This window comes from Apostichopus japonicus, chromosome 2 (assembly GCF_037975245.1).
Source record: "Apostichopus japonicus isolate 1M-3 chromosome 2, ASM3797524v1, whole genome shotgun sequence".
Classification (NCBI taxonomy): Eukaryota; Metazoa; Echinodermata; class Holothuroidea; order Aspidochirotida; family Stichopodidae; genus Apostichopus; species Apostichopus japonicus.
In genome coordinates this window covers 25,046,856-25,053,666 of record NC_092562.1, presented here as the reverse complement: position 1 = coordinate 25,053,666, position 6,811 = coordinate 25,046,856, and the positions used below count along the sequence as shown (strand labels likewise).

At 35.4% G+C, this 6,811-nt stretch overlaps 1 protein-coding gene across 2 annotated transcripts in view; it reads right to left on the bottom strand.

Annotated features, from left to right (window-relative positions):
* The window catches only part of LOC139983628 (tetratricopeptide repeat protein 39B-like), a 110,866-nt gene that overhangs the window by 59,623 nt on the left and 44,432 nt on the right, over positions 1-6,811 (bottom strand). The window lies entirely within an intron of this gene.

Sequence of the window (6,811 nt, the reverse complement as noted above, 5' to 3'; positions counted from 1 at the left end):
TATAGAAATGTAAGCAAAACAAATGTTTAAAGGTACTGCATGGTAGCAGATCTGACATCATTTTTAACTTTTGGGAACAAACTTTCAAACATCAGAGACCAATAATTTATATATCTTATCTAGCATATTCTGTCCTTATTTGGGTTGAAAATCTTTAACAACGAAAGAACAATTTGGTATAAAACATTTGTAACATACAATGAAGAGGATAATTGTATCCCAAGTATGCTAGAAAGATCAACAATTTCTTTCCTGAGTTTTATACAGTATGCTAACAGAATATTGAATTCCACTGCCTTGAACTTCCAATCTATTAACATTTTGGAGAAACTAATGAAGATATATATCGAACAGTTTCTTGAGGAAAGGAAAACAAAGTTGCAAGGATATTATCACTTCTTGCTACTCAGTTAACAAGCTGTTAAATTGATTTTTCAATCTCTGCTTTTTGTGCTGTTAGTCAAATGCAGGTTGTAAAGTTAATCGCTTCTATGTAAAACTTGATCATATTTTCTTACCTCTTTTAATTAATTTACTTGCAATTCTATTTGAAATTTTTATCTCTGTTGTTTTCAGAATATTAAAGTATACAGCATGTGTTTGTTCAAACAATCCATGCAAATTTAAGTCCTTAACATTAACTTTGATTTCATCTTTTCCCCACTTTTACCTGCTTATATTTTGTTGTTTTACTCTGTTTTACTTTTTGATTTAACTTGACCAATACAGTGTACAATGTAACGGTACAGTAATGATGTGCATACTGTAGATCTGGGATCGTGTTGATAGGATTATGCACCAGTATTTGCATAGGATGAAAGACAGGCCCTTCACTCTTGGGTCTAATGGGGAAACTTTGTACGTAGACTTAATGTACACAGCCTATGAAAGCAGCTGCATGCAGATGAGACTTTGATATTAAAGTCAGGTGTTAAATCAGTTTACTTTTCTTGCACAAAATGTTATAATCATCCATCGTAAAATGTACTAAATACAAATAGGATTCCAGATCTGCTCAAATTATGACTTTGTTATTCTACTTTTTTCTTGTTCCTATTTTCATTTTTCTTGCCATTTTCTTTTCAGACATTTTTCTTTTTAGACCACATGTGTTTGAAACACACTGAAAATCCTAGCTGACTAAAGAATACAATGTCAGTTTATTTTGAAAATAAATTAACAAAAATGGGGGAAAGATGGAAGAGAGAAGAGGGGTGACAGAGGAGGAAAAATGGGGAGATGGAAGGGGGAAAGACTAATTTTTCTTCTCCACCCCCCCCCCCTCTTTCCAGCTACCCTTTTTTCTCTGTCACCCCTCTTCTTGTAGCTCTCTTCCACCTATTTATTCCACACTTTTGCATGCAAAAGCAAACATTACAATAAGCCTGAAAACATGATCAATAGTTCACTAGCTATGACTGACATCTGTATTCATGATGGTTGAAATATAGTCCTGCCATTGTGTCATGCATTGAAATATATGTAGTATAGTAAAGTGGGGTAAAAAAAACAATTTACCTAAAGTTAGCTCCAAAAATTGATGAGTAAGAGGTATTGTTTCAGTTCCAATGTTCAAGTGTGTGGAGTGGGCTTCTCTTAAAAAGAATCTAACAAAAATAACTTTTTTGTAAATGGAAAGTGTCGTTTTTTGCGATAAATGTTGTTGTTTTTTACCCCCAAAATTTGCTTAATTCGGGGTAATAAAATCAATGCCGGGGTAAAAAAAAACAATGCTAGAAAACAGCTTTTTTCTTCATGAATGTATCTTAAAATCATGTTTGCATATAATTACATCTAAGTATGAGCTACTACCTTTACATGAAAAAGGAAAAAAATTGTGAAATTGTCTTACTTCGTAATTATGGATGGCTCGTGTCATATGTCATGCTCAGCCATATTCATACTCTACAGTGTGTATATGATGCTACACAAATGTGGTGTAATATAGTAGAAACATTAGAGTTGAGCCAATTTCAGTTACTTCTGCCCAATTATTTAACATTTTTGACACATGACAGACATGAAAACTATTTGCCTAACCTCTAAAATCAACATTATGGAAAAATTCATCCATTCGGGCAAAATAGGGAGTACATTGGAGCCGGAAAGTACTTGTTTTTTTTTACCCCATTCACATCATTTTTTTTGGGTAAAAAAAAACAAGGCCCCCCCATGAAGCGTGAATGAAGTTGGAGTAATTCTACCATGGGGGAGTGTTATATCACTAACTGCTATGCTGTAACTGCTGGAATAATCTCCACATCATATAAGCTGGGTATGCAGGAGAAAGTTTCGGATATGTGGTACAAACTTCAAATTTTGCTAGTTTAGCATTCGCTTGATTCGATGATTGGCAGCGAAGTGACATAGAGTTCCAGAAATTATATAATAATAAACTAGACATATATGACTATCACCCAAAATAAATTGGAACTTTGGCTAAATATTCCCCTTCTATAAAAAGGGGTTGTTTTTTTTTACCCCAACTACCCCCTTGTTTTTTTTTACCCCAACTGACTATATATTTATGTTCCTTTCTTAACGATTATAATAATAAAGGTGAATAAATCAAACTGTCACCTCTAATGTAAATTGTGTACAGCATCTTCTCTTCTCTTCTTATCTTTGCATTTTTCAAGTTTTCTATTTTTTCTTGTTCTTTCTTTTTTGTATTATGGTAACTTTGCAATCAAACCTTAATGTTAGCAAGTATGTTCAAAATAGCTTTACTGTAATAACCAGGCAAACATGAAACCACAAATATAAATTCGAAGGAAATATTCTGATCTAAAAACGTGTGTAGTCACTTAAAATGGTAGCATGAGAAGGCGGGGCAAAGACCGGGGAGCTGGTCTTGGCGGGCGCACAGTGTTAAAGGGTTACCATGGACATTATAGGCACGGTAGAAGGGGTACTAAGGTTGTGAGGAGACAGGTTAGCGAGGAACGATGTAAATATAAATAAGTTTCCTGGAAAAACTTCATATCTGTATCACCTGCTCTTGCAGTTTGTTTCTACAAATGTACACCATCGAAAAAGACTGTCACAGTCAGGTGAAACAAATTTTACAATAATGTACATATGGTGTAAGATGTTGATATGGAACAGAGTACAGCAAATGCAGATTAGTCCAACTACTCTGATTGGCCGTGGTGGGAATAATGATCTGAATATTCATATCTGCTAACTCACACAGTATGAACTAAGTCTATTCAAATCTGATGCAAAGATATTAACATGCAGACATCATTTACATAGCAACAGTAACATATACACAGTATTTTCTTACTCAAAAGTGTATTACTTAAGTAGGATCAATGCCATTGATTCAATGGTTATTCACACCAAAGCAACTTAACATCAGAGACATAAAATACACTGGTCAGTTGATGAAAATACAGTTTTTAATGTCAGATAATTTAACAAATGCCTTGAAGTAATTCAGCGATGCATAACTTGACTGCCAGAAAGTAGTATTAATCACTTGAGAACTACAATTTGGGACCAATACTGATGATCTTCAAATATCTCATTTTCCTACCAAACTTTGGCAGCTGTCCTTGGTGAGCCTCTTTCTAGTGTATGTGTAACACCTCATTAATATGTTTGATCATAATTACATTAATAAATAACATTTATAAAGTGCCTAATACAAAAGTTTCTAAGCGCTTAACAAAGGAAAATAGAAACAAAGCAAACAAACACTACTTAGAAGAAAAAAGGAACGTTTTAAGCCGTCTTTTCAAAAGTCTGGGGATTCACGCACACAGATCAGGAGTTCATTCCAAAGGACAGGTGCTGCTACAGCAAATGCACAATGTTTATACTATAGACTAAAGGGAGCTAAGAATCAACTTCAGTACAGTACAACAAAAGTTCAGGTTTTCAATATCATGCAGGGCAAATTTTTAATTTTTGTCTGAGATGACCAAATTTCTGTTCAGACAATCAAACTAGGTATTGAAGGCATTATTATAACAGCATACATGGGTTAGCTCAAGTATAGTTCTTAGAATAATTGCTGTTGCACTACTGACAACCTTTGATAATAGGTCAGACAATCTGTAATATCTTTAATATAATAATAGTCAATAATTGCCTTGGTCGCCATACCCTATGAGTTTTGCAACACAAACATGGATTCATAGAAAATATAAGCTTTCTAGTATGAAAAAATAAATCCTGCAAATCAAACTTTATTTTCACAAACAAATATTATGTCTGTTTTCAAAGATCATAAAAATACGCAGATATACACATCGCAGAATATTTTCTTTATCAGCTCCGTAAACTGCTTGATTATAGGTTAGGCCTATCATAGGAACACAAATTGTGTGCATAATATCTCAGCACTTTTGTTGTTAGGCTCACTTGCCCATCATGCGGCGGTAGCATACACTGTTCGGTGGATTAAGCAGTAGAATTAAATGAACTACAAACTCAATCTAGTTAAGATATTCATTTGCAACATGACTCGCAAAGATCGTCTGAAACAACAAAACATCGCTAAAACTAAGGAAGCTGCAACCAAGACAAGAAAGTTAGAAGCGCGTTTTTCAAATGGTGAGTATTTTATGAACCCTGTCCTCTTATGGACCATATTAGGAGGTGTCCAATTGCTCTGTGCAACACTCTGTATTTGCTGCCAATTAGCCTAATGTAACTAGTATACCTAGCACTGTAGGATGAACAGTATGGCACTCTGTAACACAAGGCTTTGTGACAAATGCCGATGAAGATGAACAATAGTCCACAATTATAAAAGATCCAATATAACAGTAAGCTAAACGAACTTCCAAAAGGGTCTACATGCGGTTAGCATTATTTGAAGGTTCTTTTGCCACTCATTTGGGGTGGCATATCCTAAAGCCCCAGGGTTAAATGTCAAAGCCTATAGGCTAGCCCTATACCTAACACACAGCTTGTATATGGATTAGGCTATAGTGGATTAATAGTAAGTCTGAGCTGAGGAGTAATCAGTGTAGCTAGGCCTATCCTTAATAAGTTGGTAGATCTAACATCAGATGAAGTTAAAGCCTACTCTTAAGCAATAGTGCAGTACACTCATGATGAGTGACATCACATTTCAAGCTTTACAAGTAGAATGAAACATGTGATCCTGACCTAGCTTATAATACAGTAACACGTTACACATTTTCCTAAATAGGGAGCTTGCTAATTACAGCCCTGGTTGTGTTACTTCACAAGAGTAAATCAAATGCTTTCTTGGAGAATGGCGCCCCAACCTAAAAAACGCCCACAATTGAAAACCTCCTAAGAATCCGAACAGAGGGACCCAAGCCCATCGACTTCAACCTAAGGAAGGCAGTGTAGGGATGGTGGACTACTGATGGAAGGAGACCGGGACCAAAAAAAACACCCACAAGGATGCAACACATACTGATGAGTGAGAGGAGGAAGATATTGAGTGAAAAGATATATGTACTGTATGTGTTAAGTGTATATTCTAAAGAGTGTTGTGTTTTACAGAGTTTAAAGTAAATTATTATAATTTACTAATAATAAATGAGACTTATATAGTGCCAAATCAGTAGACAAAAGTCACTGCTCAAGGCGCTTTACAAAGAAAGCAAATTCGATAAAAACAGCAAATAAGTATCTATGCCTTACCTGGGCCTGTACATTATTAGCATTGTGGAGTGGTAGGTAACGATGATTGAAAAAGTGAATCAGCCATTGCATTAAAACTATGCGAACCATGAACCCAAATTGACATACCAAAAGTCAAGCAAAACAATAATTAAGCTTCGCAACACACATGTATGCTAACTACAAAGACCATCTACCATAAAGGTGATCTCTGCATAACAGTAGTATATACACCTCATTTTCCTATTGACTTAGTGTGTTGTTAGGCTGCCATGTTGTTAGAAATGTAATATAGTATTCAGTGAGAATTTCAGTGCAAGCTTACTCTGACACAATTTCAGCTAATAAACATGGTATATAGGCTTGATTTTCCCATTGACTTTAGTGTGTTGTTAGGATGCCACATGGTTAGAGACATAATTTGTGACAGAATTCAAGTGAGAATTTTTGTGCAAGCTAATTTGCGATACAAGTTGAGCAAGCAACATGGGTTAGATTAGACTACTCCCATTATCATTTTGTATTGTTATGAGATTGGAAGAAGTGCCGCATTCTTTTCTCAATAACGCTAGACTTTCGGTGAGTTTTTTTCACGCCCATTTAGGTAACTAGGTGGCTAAAAAATAAAACACAGATCCGCTGGAGGGCAAATATTGCTCTACAGTCAACCAATTTTTTTCACCTGTGGTGGGCTTTGGGTTCTGTTCTTCACAGGTAGGATTATGCTAGAGCCTTTCGGATGTTAGACTCTAGGTTAAATGTGCACATGTGGGAATACGGCATACGCATTATTTTACCTTCTTGGCTGCGCACAGTTCCTATGGTTGAGGGTTTTACACCCGGCAGAAAGTTTCTAACTAAAGTTAACTTTTACTTATTTATTCAGTGCTCGTAATTACTACGCGTGCATGCGACACCTCATTGATTAAAAAAAAATTATTTTCCCCTTTGTGTGGCAGATTAATAGCTCTTTTAGGTAAATATGTATTTCAGTTGTATTATTTCTAAGATTGATTATCTAAAAGGCAAACACGGGCCTGTATTTTGATAGTTGTTTGAATGGCTCGAACAAAGAGTTCTCTAGGAGCAGAGGCTCGGCTAGTAGATCGTCATTATAACAGTGCTCAAGTTATGTTCGCTGTTCCAACGACGGAACAAGTTACAGTAAAGGAACTTGTTTTTTTCTACTACTGCATTTAAC